Below are 18,885 nucleotides of genomic sequence, written 5' to 3' on the forward strand. Positions count from 1 at the left end.
TGATTGTTTGTTTTCATTCTTGGCTGTGTTCTTGGGGGACATACAGGCAGACTGCTTCTCCCTCAAGGTAAAAGCTCATGAAGAACTCCTTAGAGCTGGGCACTGTGCAACTTCAACAGCTGCCTTCCCATCATTCTCTACAAGAAAGGCATCCCCTATAGTTGTTCAGTGCACATCCTGCATGGCTGTACATGGCGGCCCCATCAGTCTCAAACCCCATAGACCTTCCCATCAACTAATTTTACCCATCTTCAGGTGGTCTCAGTACCACCCACTACATGAACAGATACACATAGCAGAGCTTCTTCCTGAGTATAATATACATAGTAAGAAATTTGACATAGTTTTAATTTTTTTATTTCTGTTGATATTTGTAGATATCTACTGCCTCAAAAACTTTGTTTTCAATTATATATGCTCACAAGCTGTTCCATTTTTTATATATTTAGGAAAAGTTCCATCACGTTTTTAGAACTGTAATGATTTACAATCAAATATCTGATTCTGAAATTTTGTATCTATATAGTACAAATAACATAATGGCAGGCAAATTATGCTACATATTACCTTCCTTTACACTGTAGTTAAAGTTATTATAGCTCTCCAAACAGTTTGGTTTTCAGTACCATAAATAAAGATCTTTCAGGTACAGGCTATTTGTAAAAATATACATAACTTGGAGACCTAGTACCTACTTATCTTTCTAATACACATTGTATTTCATCTCAGCCCAGTTTCTTCAAAAATATTTGTATGGAGGTGGAATTTTAAAAAGCGCTCTCTCATTCGAGGGGTTTGGTTCACCTAGAATAAGTACAGTGAGTAGAAAAACATGACCTCCCACTATCCCTCCCACGTATTGGACATGGGATAGAGTCATGTTTGAAGGCATAGCTGGAAAAGATTCAGCGCAGTGTACTCCAGTGGACCCTGGTTTAAGCAGCCTAAGCAATGAGTGATTTTTCCAAAGGAATGTGGCTCTCAGATGCGCGATCCAGGGAGGTTTGACATGACTGAGACGCCAGCCTTTGGCTCTGATGATCTTCACATAAGCTAGTGTTAGAGAAGGGTCTCTGCCCTTAGAGAAGGATGGAGAGGGTCTCAAGGGGGCAGCGAAAACAGCTACCACCTGGGTGAGTAGGACAGGCTCACTTGGTGCCCAGTGACACGTGGGCACATTCTATTTTAGAAGGGGACACTCAGTCCCAGTGGTCCAGAAATGCCCATCTCACTGGGCCTACGATGCCCTCTCTCCCCTACATGTCCCAGGCTCTGGCCAGCTCTGGCCCCCGCGGGCTGCAGGAGAAACAGAGGAGTAATGCTTGCTGGCGTTCCCTCGAGCATGTGTTCGTTCCTTCAGTTATTCATTTATCCATGCATTCATTAATTTCATCACCACCAGCAACGTGCCCTGCATCTTTTTTTCTTTTTTTTTTTTGAGACAGAGTCTCGCTCTGTTGCCCGGCTAGAGTGAGTGCCGTGGCGTCAGCCTAGCTCACTGCAGCCTCAAACTCCTGGGCTTAAGCGATCCTCCTGCCTCAGCCTCCCGAGTAGCTGGGACTACAGGCATGTGCCACCATGCCTGACTAATTTTTTCTATATATATATATTAGTTGGCCAGATAATTTCTTTCTATTTTTAGTAGAAGCAGGGTCTCACCTTGCTCAGGCTGGTCTCGAACTCCTGACCTCGAGCGATCCACCCGCCTCGGCCTCCCAGAGTGCTGGGATTACAGGCGTGAGCCACCGTGCCCGGCCTCTTGCATCTTTTTTGAAATAAGGAAAAAGACGGGCAACAAAGGTAGCACTGATTGCTGCCCCAGGTACTAATGGGCGGGGTACGTCAGGCACAGACCCTGCCTGCAGGGAGCCGAGAGACCAGCGGAAGTGTGAGACGCAGTGCCACAATGGACAAAGGAGTCTCCATAAGCAGAAAGAGTCGAAGAAATGAGGAGGGGGTCTACAATGGGGCGACTTGACTTCCAGCTAAAGGGGTGAGGTTCTAATTCTAGTTCTAATCTCTACTGCAGGATCTTCCAGGACTGAAGCTCTGATCACCTCCCTGCTCTTCTTGGAAACCATCATTGGCTCCCTGTTACCCACAGAAGGAGCACAAATGCTTTGGTGTTGCATTCAAGGAACCCCTCAAAAACCGACCCCATGCTGCCTTTCTGGGAAGACCTCACACGCTCTCCCGCCTTCATTTAATGCTCCAGCCTGATGGTATCACTGCCTATTTTCTGAACTCTGATGCTTCCCTTCCTCTCCTCTTTTCAGAAATTGGCAGTGGGATGGCCAACGAGAGTGGCGCTCCTTGCCCCGCCGTGCCCCGCTAGTAGAAGGGGCGATGATGTGGTGGTACGTGCACACATCCTACCTCGGGAGAATCAGACATTTGGAGAAGAAGACGGAGAACAAACATGTTCAGAGAACACAGCACCTGCTTCTGTCTGGAGCGTGGGGGGAGATGACCTGGAGCCAAGTTTGTGGGCTGGGCAGGATTTAGGGAGAGAGATGCGGGGACCAGGTTGAGAGTACCATCTGCCTGGCCACTTGTCAAAGCAAGGTAGTTGCTAGATTTCAGAAATACCAACAAATCAAAGGAAATGCACACTGGGAGTTTTGGGGCAGATACATTCCAGTGCTTTTCTAACTAAATGGTATTTTGATAAAATTTTTATCATATCTTCATGAACTCAAATGACTAATGTTTCAATAAGCTGTTTAAAGAGGGATTTTGTACCCATGACAGCAATGTTTTATGTGCTGTTAAATAAAACCTATTAAAACTTTAAAGATTTTTCTTTAAAAATGAAACATTACAGGAAGTATGTGAATATATGCTGGCTTCCCTGCGTTTATAATGAGCAGGTCTGATGCAGGGGGGCATTAATGGTAGTAGCCACACGTCACTGGGTGTTTCTGGCTGTCAGAGGACCTCCAATAGGATCTTGAAAAATCCTTTTTATGTACACATTCACACATACAATTATTGCTGTTTACTACAGTTCCTGAAATGAAGTCACACCATGGTACACTGAAAAATTTCCAAGTGAGAGCCACCACACTGGGTGCAGAAGGGTCCCTTGTGACAGCCATGGCTTTGCGACTGGGCCAAGTATGTAGGACTTTCTGACCAACTGTCTTCCCTCCACAGGAGTGGGGGTGGAGACCCTCTCTGCCCTCTCCCGTTGGACACTCCATCCTGGGACCCCCAGCCAGAGCCGGATCCCAGCGTCAGGCATGGCTTAAACTCAAGTTGCATTTTAATAGATGGAAAATAGCACGTAACTTTCTAAGACGGCCATATATAAATTAATCATTGATTTCCAAACACCTTGGAAGTGAAACATGGGCGGCAGTCGGGCGTATGGACTGAATAATTAACAGGAAAGACGGAGACGCGAGCTCTTGCAGGTTCCTTGGGGACCCAGGTTACCTGGGAACTCGGTCCCCACACTCAGTCATGCGTGTGGGTTGGAAGGAGGGTGGCTGCAGTGGGGCTTGGGGCTCCAGCCAGTCTGTCATGCAGACCCACAGCCCCCCAGGAAGGGGAAAGCCTCCAGGACACAGATGTCACCAGCAGGCCCCCTGGGACAATCGGAATATTGCAATTTTAAGCTGGCTGTGGAAGTAGAGGTGACTATAGATCCTCGTCTCTTAAGAAAAAAAGAAAGCATTATGATCTCTCTATATTACAAGAGTAATAAATGCTTACTGTGGAGAATCTGATACACACAGAGGAACAGAAGGAAAAGACAAGCCTCCTAAACTCATCACCCAGAAACAAGCAGCGTTCTTGCCATTTCTTTCTTGTATTATATTAGAATTCTCTGAGTTTTAAAAAAATGCATTTGCCGTTATAGCCTTCATATAATACTGTATGGCACAGACTATTTTGCTTCCTGTTAATATTATATGATATGCAATTTCTCATGTTACTATAAGCTCTGTATAAACATCATTTTAAATAGCAACTTAGCGCATTGCAATTCTATTATTTCCTCAACCATTTCTCCATTGTGGACATTTAAGCTATTTGTTTTGGGCAATAATAAGAAGTGAGTGAATGAATGAAACCTCCAGAATGATGTGCTTAGAAATTAAGGCGTCCTCCTACAGCAGGAGAGACGCCTCTCAGCCTCCAAGGGGAGCATTCGTGGGGTCCATGGGGGTTCCGTGTGGCCAGTTAAGGCTCAGCCGCTGAGATCAAATACTGGCCCTGTGCTGCCACAGGGGAGAGCTCACAAGGGTTTGCTAATTTGCCATTCATTTGTTCGTTCCTTCATTCATTCCTGCCCTGATGGAGCCAACAACCTGGCTGTCTTTGAACGTGTAATTAGGAGAAAGGGGAGGCTGTGGACGTGAGTGTTGAGGGTGGGGCGTCAGGAGCCCGTGGGATTAGCCAACGCCTAACTGGGTAGCCGGCGTCCACACTGCCCGGGCAGAGGAGGGGCAGGGGCGGGGCCTGACTCACAAACCACGCTTGGAGCCTCCTGCGGCCACCAGAAAGCTGAAGAGCCCAGCATGCCGAGGGAAGCTGGCCACTCATGGGCATGGAGCTGCAAGGGGTGATGGGGCAGGTTTGGCTGGGGGTTCCCCAGGGCCACATGTCCCTCCAGCAACAGGCAGCCTGGGGGAGCAGGTGGTCAGGACACTCCCCCATCCCTGTCTGGGATCAGGCGCTGGGAACCGCGGTAAATGGGCCTGTGCGCGTGGCTGATGCATGGTGCTGTCACTCCAAGGTGTAATTAAAGAGATGTATGCTAATTTTTAACTTGGTTAAGGGATATTAACTTAGACAAATGAACCTCTCCTTTCTCAATAATTAGATACCCAAACAAACACACACTTTTCTCCTCAATTAAATGAATGGAAAATTTAAACCAAGGAGCCCGATTTCAATATGCCCTATTTGTTACTGGTTTCCACTTCACTGCTTTCTTTAACTTCACAAAAGCAAACGACCCTATAAAGAAGCATAATAAAATCATAACGGTAAAAATATCGTTTGATTTTTGGAGGACATAAAATGCTCATTTACAGTTGGAAAAAAAAGACACTTGTGTTCAGCTAAAATGTCAACGTTGTTTCCAGGAGAATACAGCTTAAATGGCTCAAGGGACAGTGACGTCCAGGTGGCACATTTCAAAATTATATTTAATTTAAAGCAGTAATGACTCTCCCTTAGGTATATAAAGGATGGATCATATCAAGGAAATTTGATTTTTTAAAAATTAAATTACAAAATTAGTGGGAGAAGGAAGTCCAATTGGTGAATTATACACTCATTAGTGTAGGCCAGTGAGCCCCAAAGTGTGGTGTGTGCACTATGAGCAGTGATTTGAGGCAGTATGTCGACAAATGCCTTTTATGTTGATATTAATGGCCGCAGCATAGGTGTACAGGTAGCCGCTGGCCCTGGCGTGACAGACTGAGCAGGGGAGAAGCGCCGAGGTGCCCCATGTATTCCTGCAATGGTTCCCCTTGGCCTCCTGGACTCGCGGTTTTGGGGCCCAATGGGAATCCCAACACTAGAGTCATTGTGCTTGGCACAGGCCACCCCTCTGCTGTCCAGAACATGACATAGCATGGATGGGGTCACAGTGTGTCATAAAATACAGAACCAGCAAATGTGCTTAAGTCAAAAAAAGTGAGAAATTTTTTAAAAGTAGGTATGTTGCCATCAGTACATATGAAACTGTAGTGGTGACAGCCATGACAAAGCACCTATGTGTGGAGGGTCTCTCGAGAGTTGTATGGGGGACACTTGCTCCGAGTTGAAACCACAGGCAGAACCCTACCCATAAGCAGAGCCCAAGCAAAGAACAGTCCTGTTCTCTTCATTCTTTGGACTCAAGTCCCAGCATTAGCTACTGTTTGAATCAAGATCCAGAGGCTCCTCCCAGATGAGTGTCTTGTGCCTTCCGGAAGGCATGTCACGGTTCCACAGAGCCACGTTTGTGCCCCAGCAGGTGGTGGAGAATTGGAGCACTGGGCAGGTAGCGTGAGAGGGAGGAGGCAGAGGGCGGGGAGGCAGCAGACAGCAGGGGCCACCGCAGGCAGACGGAGCAAGGTGGAGGGTTCTGCATGAACGCAGAGCGTCCTGCGCATGAGACGCGGCTGCCCAGCCCTTCAAGTGGCTCCAGTCCTCTTGGACCCCACGGGCCCCTGCTCCACGATGGGCTCGACTGAAAGGCCAGTGATTTGCTCGCCCAGGGGGAGGGCAGGTGACTCCACGTGACGACTCAGAGTCAGACCACACGAGGCGGTCGCGACCGTGGAAGGGTCAGGCTCCCCTCCCTGATGCCAAGGTTTGTGGGGACTGCACACGTTGTCACCCCCGACAACCACGGCAAAACTCAACATAAGTGCAAAGCGTCTTTGATGTAGAGTTTTCCTGTTCTCTTTCATGCAATCTCTCACAAAAATAACCTTTCAAGATGACTGTTATTATCACTCCTATTTCATAGATGAGGAAACTGAGGTCAGAGAGGTTAAAAGACACACAACAGAGAAAAGTGAACACTGGGCTTCACTCTCACAGACTCCAGGCAGGACCCCGGTGGGGTTCGTCCACGGAGCCATGGGGGAGGGGCCTGGAGACCTCGGCATGTGCTCCGTCAGGCGTGTGCTCCATCAGGCGTGTGCTCCATCAGGCATGTGCTCCATCAGGCGTGTGCTCCGTCAGGCATGTGCTCCGTCAGGCAGGTGCTCCGTCAGGCGTGTGCTCCGTCAGGCAGGTGCTCCGTCAGGCGTGTGCTCCGTCAGGCAGGTGCTCCGTCAGGCGTGTGCTCCGTCAGGCGTGTGCTCCGTCAGGCAGGTGCTCCGTCAGGCAGGTGCTCCGTCAGGCGTGTGCTCCGTCAGGCGTGTGCTCCGTCAGGCAGGTGCTCCGTCAGGCAGGTGCTCCGTCAGGCGTGTGCTCCGTCAGGCGTGTGCTCCATCAGGCATGTGCTCCGTCAGGCGTGTGCTCCGTCAGGCGTGTGCTCCGTCAGGCAGGTGCTCCGTCAGGCGTGTGCTCCGTCAGGCGTGTGCTCCGTCAGGTGTGTGCTCCGTCAGGCAGGTGCTCCGTCAGGCGTGTGCTCCGTCAGGCAGGTGCTCCGTCAGGCGTGTGCTCCGTCAGGCAGGTGCTCCGTCAGGCAGGTGCTCCGTCAGGCGTGTGCTCCGTCAGGCATGTGCTCCGTCAGGCAGGTGCTCCGTCAGGCGTGTGCTCCGTCAGGCATGTGCTCCGTCAGGCAGGTGCTCCGTCAGGCGTGTGCTCCGTCAGGCATGTGCTCCGTCAGGCAGGTGCTCCGTCAGGCGTGTGCTCCGTCAGGCATGTGCTCCGTCAGGCGTGTGCTCCGTCAGGCATGTGCTCCGTCAGGCGTGTGCTCCGTCAGGCATGTGCTCCGTCAGGCGTGTGCTCCGTCAGGCATGTGCTCCGTCAGGCGTGTGCTCCGTCAGGCATGTGCTCCGTCAGGCGTGTGCTCCGTCAGGCAGGTGCTCCGTCAGGCATGTGCTCCGTCAGGCGTGTGCTCCGTCAGGCGTGTGCTCCGTCAGGCAGGTGCTCCGTCAGGCATGTGCTCCGTCAGGCGTGTGCTCCGTCAGGCATGTGCTCCGTCAGGTGTGTGCTCCGTCAGGCATGTGCTCCGTCAGGCAGGTGCTCCGTCAGGCGTGTGCTCCGTCAGGCGTGTGCTCCGTCAGGCAGGTGCTCCGTCAGGCGTGTGCTCCGTCAGGCAGGTGCTCCGTCAGGCAGGTGCTCCGTCAGGCGTGTGCTCCGTCAGGCGTGTGCTCCGTCAGGCGTGTGCTCCGTCAGGCAGGTGCTCCGTCAGGCGTGTGCTCCGTCAGGCAGGTGCTCCGTCAGGCAGGTGCTCCGTCAGGCAGGTGCTTTCTCCACTTCTAGGTACATTTTGCTGGTGGCCAGACACAGCGTCTCTCTTCTCTAGGCAGCTGGGTTGTAACAACACCACAACACGACAATCGTTCCTCCTCTACAAATTAACTTTGCAGGAGGCTGAGTAGCAACGTCGGCCCCAGACAGACCTGGGCAGGTTCCTGCACCTGCTCTGCGCCAGGCTCGCCATCCACGGGTCCTGCTGCCCGCTCTCTTTATGGATAAACAGTGACACTGTCCACTCATGGTGCCTGAGGGTCTGAGGTTCTGACATGTGAATGCCTGGCACATAGCAGCTGCTCAGTAAAGTGCCTCCTTATTTGTAAATCTGCTTATTTGATCTTACAAGGTCAGAAGTTAGTGTCGCCTGTCTCCCTAAATAGACTCCTTGAGGACTGGGTCAGACTCTGCACCCCTGTGTACCTGGCCAGAGGCTGGAGTGACCCTGTCTTTTGAGCTTAAATGGACCCAAGGCCCCTATTCCACACGTAGGCTGTTTCCCCATTCCCGAGGGGCATCGGCAGTCGTGGCCATGTGAGTTCTGTCCTGCCCTGGGCACCTTCGTCACTACCCTCCCTGCCTCGGGTGTTGCGCTTGATCCCCTTTTTGGATCTCCTCCCAGACCACTCACACAAGGCCAATCTGCTCGGTCTGGCTGGGGAGGAGGGAGTTGGTGTCACACTGGAGACAGGAGCCATCTTTGTCCTTCAGAGCCCGCTGGCCGCAGTGGCCTGGACAAGCCCCGTTGGCCACCAGCTCTGTCTCTCCTCCTGGCTCAGACTGCTCTCTCTTCTGCTCTTCTTGGGCAATGTGGCTTAGTGAGTTTTTTGTTCTGTCTCTTTTTAAGCAGCGACCACAAACGGAGGGCCTACAGGAAAGGTGTGTGTGTGGCTCACAGGTGTGCTTGCTTTGGCCCAGAGCACTTGAACATTGTTGAAGTCGAGGCCAGTATTTACCATTTGATCTACTGCACATGAAAAATCTAGAATTCTGGCTTCTTTTGAAAACTCTGACAATCTGGCAACACAGGCCCCCTTCCTGCATAAATCGTGCTGCCCTTCTGCAGGGGCCGGCTCTGCCTGGTGAGCCAGTCCTGCCGCCCCACAGCCGCAGCTGGAGGCCCCTCTGCGGGCTGGCCCAGCACTCGGGCTCACCTTGCCCAGCTCTGAGGCTAATCAGAGCACTCCCCCAAGCAAAGACGGTTGCTGACGACAGCTGGTAGCATCTATCGGAGGGCGCAAACACCATTTCTTTTATTTCCCTTTTTAGGTTCTTAGTTGAGACTCTCTCCTGAAAACAAAAGTGAGTTAACACAAGAAAAAGAAGCACAAGTGTATTAACGTGTGTTGTGCCCATCACTCCGGAGAGGCCTCAGTGCAAAACCGTTTCTCTCTCAAGGCAGCGGCTTAGGGGCCTTGAATAGTATTTGAACAAAGAGCCACAGATTCTATGCGGCGACAAGACGGGGAAGAGAGCAGGCTTCCGACTGGTGGGACAGTGTGGGCAGATACGTTTGTGGGAACAGTGGAGTCTGCTCCTGGGCGCCTGGCTTTTGTCCAGCTCGCTCACCTGTCTTGCTAAAACTCTGCTCCACTTGTGTTTACAGCACTTAACATGGTGCCTGGCGCATAGTAAGTATTCAGGGGATATTTGTTGGACCACTTAGCAAACATTAGCGATGACAAGCCCAAGGCTGTCGTCCCAGCTTGTCCTAGCGCTCCTCAGTGCAGCACCAGGCCCGTGTCAGCCTCCTCGGGACACCTTGGCCCCTTCTCCCTCCGGGCGGGGCTGGCAGTAGGGCTTGCTCTGGGCACAACACACCCTCTTTTTACTCATCCACCCTCTCGGACAGGTCACGGGCCGGCTTTGCCCATTTCACTGTTGGGCGCTTTGGTGGCAGCTTCCGGGTGGCGGGCCCCGCCCTGCCCACAAAGCCCCTCCGGGGAGGGGCCCCTGGGAGAGACGCTAACGGGGATGTTTCCTGACTGGAGCATCTTGGTCTTTGACCTCTGCTTCTACTGGCGCATTCTAGATTTTCGCCACCACTGCCACCACCTTTGACTGGACATTTACTACCTGCCGTCTCCCCGTTTAGCCTTGACAGCAGCCCTCTGAGGAGGGCTGTGACTGACGCCACAGTCAAACAGAGCCAGGACGTGCCCTTCACCTTGCATTTAGCCTCTACAAGAGGACAAACTACAGCCCACGGGCCACGTCTCGCCTGTTTTTTTGTATGGCCCACAGGTAAGAATGGCTTCTACATTTTCAAAAGGTAGGAAAAAATCAAAAGAAGACTATTTTATAATACATGAAAATTATATGAAACTCAAATTTCAGTGTCCACAAGTTCTATTGGAACATCGCCAGGCCTATTTATGTACATATTGTCTTAGATGATTTCAAACCACGTCCCTGAGTGAAGTGCGGTTGCCCAGCTGAGACTGTGGGCCTCTAAGTCTACAATACCAACCACATGGCCCTTCACAGAGCAAGTTTGCCCATGCCGCTCTGGGCAGACTGTGGCCCAACACGCTGGTTCTGGGGCTAATAGAACCGGAGGCATTTCCGGAGAGGAGCTGTCATCCCGAGAGCTGGGGGTGACAGAGCCTGGGGTGGTGGACACTGGGGGTGAGGCGACCTGGCTGTGCATGGCTGGAGAGCGTGGGGTGCACTATAGCACAAACAGGTGCTGTGTCCTTTACCACAGCCCCTCAAACCACCCATAAGCATTTATTGAGCACCTACTGTCTACAAGGCCTTGAACTTGACCTTGCTGGGGCCAGATCAAGGAGGCAAGACAGTGGCCACCTTGCTCTCAGGCACGGGGTCAGGGTGCATCTCAAAGATGGGCAGGTTTCTGTGATGGTGCAGCCAGCTCGGCACCAATTTGCACACCTTGCACTTGCACCAGATGCAAAACCTTATTTTAGTACACTTTGAGGGGGAGAGAGCATGAGAAAAAGTAAGTAAATCAGAGGTTAAAAGCAAACCACACCCTCTTTTCCCCACCTGAAAACTCACGCCCGCGCGCACGCACACACACACACAGCAGGAGCCATCTGGAACTGGAATTACAGTTATGTGTTGCTGAAAGACGAGGATGTTTAGGAAATGCATCATTAGGCGATTTCATCTTTGTGTGAACATCATCGAGTGAGCTTATACAAACCTACGTGGCGTGGCTGTGAGGTTTGTGCCGCTCCTCCCTACAGACCTGCACGGCTTGTTGCCATACTGAAAACTACCGGCAGCTGTGACGCAGTGGTGAGTGTTTGTGTGATAGGAATTTTCCAGTCCATTATAATCTTAGGGACCATCATACATGCAGTCTGTCGTTGACTGAAATGTTGGTATGTGGTTCACGACTGTAGTTGAATCCCAGGGCCCAAAGCACCTTAGATCGTGTAGTGTGGTGCTTCTCAAACTTTAATGTGTGCACGAGCTCCCTGCGGAATCTTGTTAAACTGTGATTACAGAAGGACAGGCTTGGCGTGGGCCTGAGATTGTGCATTTCCAACAAGCTCCCCTGGTCCAAGGACTGCACTTGGAGTGAGGAAGGAAGCTCTGGTGCGGTGGTTCCCCAGTGTGGTTTCTGGGCCAGCAGCAGCCTCCAGGGACTTATTAGAAATGCAAATGCTCAGGCCCCACAGACCCCTGGAGCAGACAGACTCTGGGGCGCAGCCCTGCAATCTGGGTTCAACAAGCCCTGCAGGTGACTCGAGGCACTCTGGTTTGAGAACGGCTGCTCTGGTCTCCTCTGTGTCCTCTTCCCATGACCCCATCTCTTCCTGTCTGTTCAGAAGCCAGCTGGGCTTCCTGCCATTACTTGAGACAATCATTAACCACTCTTTGATACCTAAATCCCTGAGGCCCCTCACCTGCAGCAGGTGAGGTGGGTTTGCCCTGGGGAGAAGCCGCTCAGTTATAAGCCAATGCCTGCAATCTGGAGCCTCTGCCAGGGTAATTTTCCATGCGGGGGCTCATTTTTGAAAGCACTGTTTGCTTCCTCTGTCCACAGTGTTTTAGTATGCGGGCCCTGTCGCTGCCTTGGGAGAGGCACGTGGGCTGTGCTAGCGCACCCGTCTCAGCTGCTCTGGGAAGCAAGCCCGGCCCTTGGAGGTGCACCCGCCAGGGCCCCCAGGGCATTTCAGAAGCCAGAACATTATATTTTAAGTCACGCTGTCCCAAACCTACCCTTCCAATTTTGTGATAATCTATTCAAATATTTTTGTGTGATGTAATAATAGGAGAGAGAAACAATTTTATCTTTAATGAAAGCACAAATTACATGTTTTGGATAGTAGAAAATTATTGCAGAGATAAACTGTTAGTTTCCTAGGAACCTAGCTAGGGCCACTTACTATAGAGCGAGAAAGTTAACCTAAAACCTACTGAATAGTTTATATTTGTACTGCTGATTCCTATGATGAGAATATTACATTTTTATTTTCATGATAGGTTTTAATTTGTAAAATTGACCTTGCATTAGCCAGTGGAGCTTTGGGATTCTGAAGCCCTTGTTTTGACTTTTGGCTCTTAAATAAATGAAGATTTAAAAATGTCGAGAGTAAAACTAAAATAGAACGTAGTTAGATTTCACAGTGACTATAATTGTGATTATGATTAGATGACTGTAACGATACAAAAGACACATTATCTTTATAATTTATGATCCTCCTGGACCAAACTCAACATCTTAAAAATGCAACATTTCAGTACCATCTGGGAGATTTGCCCAACAAAATTATGTATAAACAAAGTTCTTTATTGACTCACTGAGTTCCAAGTGGAATCAATTATACATTATTGTTGTCTTTGTCGGCACTGCAAAGTGTAATACAGCTAAAGACCTACATTCCATAAATCATCTAAGTGTAATTTCCCAAGGGGCTGAGTTTTGTGTGGAAACAAAGCATTGTTGGTATTTTCTGCTTAGATTTTTGTGATCCTGTTCAGAGTGGGAGTCAATCCACTTTCCCTCGACTCCACCGTGAGCTTTGCCAGGCTCCCGAACTTGGTGCAAAGTGTTGCCCTGGAGGTTTCGAACTGCTGGAGTGTGCAGAGGGTGTGCGGAGAAGGGCAGGTGGACTCAGCTGATTGCTGATAAAGCAACAGCCTCTCGATTCCACTGTTCTCACTTACAGTGTGTCCTCAATGCTAAAATGCTGAGAAGTCCGTATTTTGCAACCTAAGTTGCAAAGTCTTCTGGAATTATGATTCAAATCCAAGTGAGGGATTATACTGAGCTATATGTTGCTGAAGGAAAAATGACCCTATTTCAGAGATATGGGAAAAATACCCCCAACGAAACCCAAACCATGGAGCCTGGAATGTGTATCGTATTATACTAATCTGTGGATGACTATCAGCGCCCCCGAGGGAGGGGACTCTGCGTCTCTAGGGCACCTACATTTGAAACATGACACAGTACTTATCGCAAAGACAGGGCAGTACCAGGGAGGAAGCCATGCTCCTGCTGACGACCATCAGAGAGGGGAATGGCTGTAAATGGGCACAAGAAGAACTCTGGCAAGTTCCTCCCCACTTTGCACTTTCTCGGGAGCGGTGCCTGTGGTTGGCGTGGCCCAGGCAGAGGGGAGGAGCTGGCTGATCTTGGGCGGCCACTTGCCCGGTGGCCTTCAGCCTGCTCCTGCATTGGTCTGGATTTGGTCAGAAGGTGGCTTCTTGGGTGGTCTTTTGACAGCTTCTGTCTGCCATGGTTACTGTGCTCCTTCCGTCCATGTTCCTGAGCATCCACCACCGGGCTCACCGTGCTGGGCTCACCACGGGACCACCATCCACAGCAGCAGCCAGGCAGGCATCAGGACAAATGGGTGGCATCATAGGGACCACACAGGGACAGGGAGATTCTCCATCCATGTGACTCAGAGGCTTGAAGGAGGAGAGGACAGGAGCGGGGTAAAGGGGAGATGAGGTGGACAAGGCATGTGCCAGGCCTGGAAGTGAGAGTCCAGAAGGGAACCGTGGAGGACTGAGGGTCTCAGGGTGACAAGAAGGACTTGGAACCAAAGCCTGGGAGGTTGGCGGGAACAGATGAGGCAGGGCCTTGGGAGTCCTTGTGGAGGGTCATAAGGTATGGGAGACCCTCTGCAGGTTTATTTCAAGTGGGGCAGCAGCAAAATCAGGTTTGCAATCTAGAATTCTCCCTCTGGCTGCATGCAGAGAATGGGGGGAGGGGGAGTGGGTGGGGCAACTGGGCAATTGAGAAGCACCGATCACTAACCCTGTCCGAGAGAGAAAGGATGATGGATCCAACAGGGTGGGGGCAGTTCAGATAGACAAGAAGATTTCAGGTGCATGTTTGCGATATTTTGCAGACTTGCTCTTTGCAGGGAAGTGGGGCCAAGGCTGGAATCTACATCTTCCCGACACAAGTCATCCTTGGCCTTTCCTTCCTGAATGTGTCCTCCTTCCCGCAGGGATTCTGGATGGTGTGGACTGGCCCTGCCATCCTCTGGGCTACAATACATACTCCCACCTCCTCGAGGTTCTCTTCCCAGCCTTCGGCCCTCTCCTGTTCCCTGCCCAGGAGCGGACACCAGGACCCCTGCCCTCTAAGACCTGGCAGGGGGAGGGAAAGCCTCTGCTTGTCCAGGGCAGTGGCCGGGACAGCCCTGGACCTGTGGGAGCATCCGGGTGAGCAGAGTCCTCCCCACAGGCACCTCAGAGCCTGCTGGTGGCCCAGTTCCACACGGCACCTTGTCCCTTGGGAGGCTGCCTCTCGGTCTGGCTCCTCACGTCTTAGGTCACTGTGCTTGGACAAGGGAGGAACTTTCCCTTGCTAGAAAGGACACTAAGTCCCCTGGGTGTTGCTTCACTACATGTCAGGGAAGATGGTGGGGAGGAAGGAGCAGCTGTCCACAAGCCAGGAGGAAGCCCCTCTTCGCAGCGAGTGCCTAGAGAGGAGGCTCTTCCTGAGTCCGGAGTGGGGTACTGGGGTCCATGGCTCAGAGAGTCATTTACACACAATGTGTGTGTGTGTGTGTGTGTATGATGTGGTGTTTTCTAAGACCAAGACTGTCCAGAATTGTTCCTTGGCTCATGGAAAGTACTCAGTAAGTGTTTGCTATTATTTTTATTATAGGCTTTTTATCAATAATAATATTGTTAGGCCTGTAATAAATGTCCAATACACATTTGCGGGATATTTCAGCATTAGGCAAATGAGAGTTGTGCTCACTGATATAAATTGTGGCTTAATATTTACTTTGGAGCAAGGAAGTATTTTAGTTAGCAATTTCTCTCTTGGTGAAGTACTATATTCTAGTAAAGATTTTAACCTCTTTCTAGCTTGTCAAATAAGACATTACAGGAAATCCACCTGGATCCCTGATTCTCCCCCTATGAGTAGGTGAAGCTGACACCTGAAGAAAAACGTTCTCTCTTGCTGTCTCTCCCCCACCTCTGTCGCCTACAAGTGGAGCATCCACAGATAATGAAGCCCTTCTATGACCCTGAGAAACTCTCAAGCCTGAGAAAGGACTTTGCAAGGACCGAGAAGTCTGGCTGCCTGGGAACCCTTTACTGCATGACAATCCAATATTATACCCTCAGCTTTTGCCAGCGAGAAACACTCCCAGGAAGAAGGTCTTTTGCTCCTTCCAAAATGGCCCCAAATGCATCATTCATTGGGAAATTCCTGTCAGCATAGAGAGTTAAAGATTATTTCCCAAAGAATTGTTAAGTTTCCTCTTAGTACACATTGAAAACTATATAACTGTGGTTTTTCCCTTGTGGCGAGGTTCCCAGGAAGGTCAGAGCTATGTTTGGTGAACAATTGCAATAATGCAGTGCCAATAATTATTATTAACATTGTACTTCTTACATGTTAGCCAGTGTTTCTAATTGAATTCTTACAACAATGCTGCAAGGGCAATGCTAGTAGTATCTCCATTTTACAGATGGGAAATAAAGGCTTAGATGAATTTGTTGACGTGTCTAAGATGCCACAGCTGATGAGTGTTAACACTGGCCAAGGATCTGGACTCATGCTCTCTTCCTCTCTCTACTTGGCTTCTCCATGCTGGTAGCTCCAGAGATACCAGGGCAGGGTGATGTGTCCTTTATAACTAAGAACAGAACATGAAAAATTAAATTCGGTCTATTCTGAGTGGTAATAGGAGCTGTGTCTGGAAATGGTGTTTAAAATGTACACCGAAATCCTTAAACTCAATAAATATTTATGTAAACACAGCTTCCCACTAAAGATTTAGAAGTTCTTTGCAAAGACTATTTCTGAAAGTTACTAACTCTGAATAATTCTTATTGCATTAAAAATATATATTATGGGATCCACTGGAATAAATGAGGAAGATCTAAGTGCTCGCTTCGTGGTCTGGGAGAGACGCACATTTAGCTCAACTTGACTAATGGCAGTGGAAGCCCCACACATACAGAGCTGAGCAGGAAACACGCAATGACCCGAGGGCGAGGCATTGGGCTGAGGCCTTCGTGTTCTCTGTAGAAAGTGTAGCCAAGTGCAGAGGGCTGGAAATAGGCAGCCATAGGTTCAAATCCCTGTTCCCTCCTCCACTGACCCTTATCTATTGAGAGAAACTAACATGACAGCTAACTTTTACGGAGTGATCTAGTGTACCAGCCATAGGCTAAATGCTCCGTAACATTTTTTATTTCTCGATCATCTCTGTCAAGTGTATGCAGTTAGCATTTTATAGAAGGAAACAGAGACTTACAGCAGATAAAGAGCTTGTCCAGGGTCACACAGCTAAGCACATGGTTGGCATTTGTCTTCCATGCATTTTGAATCAGTTTCTCATAAACAGAGCACAGACATTTGAATTAACGAATAGTTTGTCTCAGAAAAATATATTTTTCTGATTCTTAAAAGTAAAGCCATGTAGACACATTTAAAAGTTATTAGATATGCTGGATTTCAGAAAGCTCCAAAACCTCTTTCTGCTCTTTGTACTTATCACAGAAACAGATATTATAATTCGTGAAAAAATCCCCAGTTGATTTGTTTTTAATGGGGAAGATGTGTATGTGGGAGGAAATGACAATTTTAACAGGTCCCAGTGGAGCAGCAGACCTATCCATTATGTAAGACAATTTGTCATTTCTTCATGTTACGGCTTGAATGTCCCCTCCAAACCTCATGCTGAAATTTAATTGCCATTGTAACAGTGTTAAGAGGTGGCACTTTTCAGAGGTGATCAGGCCATGAGGGACTCCACCCTCATAGGGAACATCAAGGTGTTTACGAAAGGCCAAGTTCAGCCCCCTCTTCCTCTCTTTTTCTCTTGCCCTCTTACCTTCTGTCACGTGAGGAAACGGCAGGATGCTGACACCTTCTTATGGGACTCGCCAGCCTGTGAGCTGATCTGTGAACCGTGTTCATTATCAGTTACCCGGTCTCAGGTACTGAGCAGCACAACACGGACTAGGCAGAAGTGGGGCCGTTACTGTAACAGACACCTGGAGACACGGAAGTGGCTTTGGAACTGGGTAATGGGTAGAGACTGGAACAATTGGGAGGAGCAGGCCAGAAAACGCCTAGATTGCCATCAACAGAGCCTTCAGGGGTTCTTGTGAGGACCCAGAAGAAGAGGAGAGCTATAGGGAAACCCTCATGCTTCTTAGCGATTATTTAAGTGGTTGTGATCAGAATATTGGTGGAAATAGGGATGGTAAAGGTCACGCTGATGAGGTCTCAGAAATGAGGAACAAGGTGTTGGAAACGAGAGGAAAGGCCATCCTTGTTGCAAGGTGGCAAGGACCTTGGCTCAACTGTGTCGGTGCCCGAGGGCTCCACGGAAGGCAGCACTTCAGAGGGCCGGGCATCTGGCTGCAGAAACCTCTAAGCGCCAAAGGAGCTCTGTGGCTTCTCTTAACTGCACACAGTGAAATTGGAGAAGAGAGAAATGATTTAAAGATGACATTTACAATTAAAAGAGAAGCAGAACGTAAGAAGTTGGGATATCCCCAGGCTGGCCAGGTAAAGGATACAGAGGCATGCTGGGGAGAGAACACCAAGGCTCTGTCGGAGCAACCGTTTGGTGAGGAGAGAGTGGCTGGGAGGGAGTCAGGAGCTGTTCATGGAGACAGTGGGAGTAAGACCCCCAAGGCTTTTGGAGATCTTCAAAGCTGCCCCTCTCACCACAGGCTCAGAGCCCAGGGCCTTGAGGGCAGAATGGTTTTGGGAGATGGCCCTGGGGTGTCCATGGGACTTCAGGGCTTACTGCCCAGGGCCATCTGGGGTATTGTCCCTCCAGCATTTGGGTGCAGCACTCCTCAGCCTCCCACCTGGGCTCAGCTGGCCCAGGTGTGATCCACCTGTTGCTCTAGAGGTAGAAGTCATAACCCTTGGCAGTGGCCGCACAATGCTAATTCTACAGGTGTGCAGAGTGCAAGAGCAGTGGGGGTGTGGCTTCTTCCACCTAGATCAGACAGCCTGGGGGCCCAGGCAGAAACCTGCTGTAGAATCCCCTCGAGGGCAATGCCTAGCAGAGCCATGGGGATGCTGTAGGGCTCCCAGCATGCAATGCCAGTCTGGGGAAGCAGCAAGCACCTGACTCTAGCCCATGAGAGCAGACACATGGGCTGCGACCAGCAAAGTATTAATAGTTGGTATGGGCAACCCAGGGCTTTGGGGGCCCAAGCTTAGTGTGTGCATGGGGTGGGGAACCTGTGACCTCAAGGCCACCTGGGGCCCTCCAGATCCCCAAGTGCGGCCCCTCAACCGAATCCAAACTTCACGGAACAAATCCCTTTAAAGTGGATTCAGTCTCCGGGCTTTGCGCTTCTGAGTTGGTGCTGGTATGAGTTAAGATTTTTGGGGTGACTGGGATGAAATGAATATATTTTGTATGTGAAAAGGACATGAGTTTTGAGGGGCCAGAGGTAGAATTATAGTTTGAGTGTTTGTCTCCTCCAAAATTCATGTTAAAATTGAGTTGTCTCTGTAACAGTTTTAAGGGTGATTAGGCCATGAGGGCTCTGCCTTCATGAGCAGGATCGACTAAGCCTTAAGAG

General features: G+C 49.9%; 1 long non-coding RNA gene across 4 annotated transcripts in view; it reads left to right on the top strand.

Moving 5' to 3' along the window:
- Positions 1-2,586, top strand: part of LOC123650031 — a 34,404-nt gene extending 31,818 nt beyond the window's left edge. For all 4 annotated transcript variants that reach the window (XR_006739231.1, XR_006739229.1, XR_006739232.1 and 1 more), the window contains one exon: positions 2,030-2,586. This is a non-coding gene — a long non-coding RNA (uncharacterized LOC123650031). The remainder of the gene's footprint in view (positions 1-2,029) is intronic.
- The last annotated feature ends 16,299 nt before the right edge of the window (positions 2,587-18,885 follow it).

This window comes from Lemur catta, chromosome 14 (assembly GCF_020740605.2).
Source record: "Lemur catta isolate mLemCat1 chromosome 14, mLemCat1.pri, whole genome shotgun sequence".
Taxonomy (NCBI): domain Eukaryota; kingdom Metazoa; phylum Chordata; class Mammalia; order Primates; family Lemuridae; genus Lemur; species Lemur catta.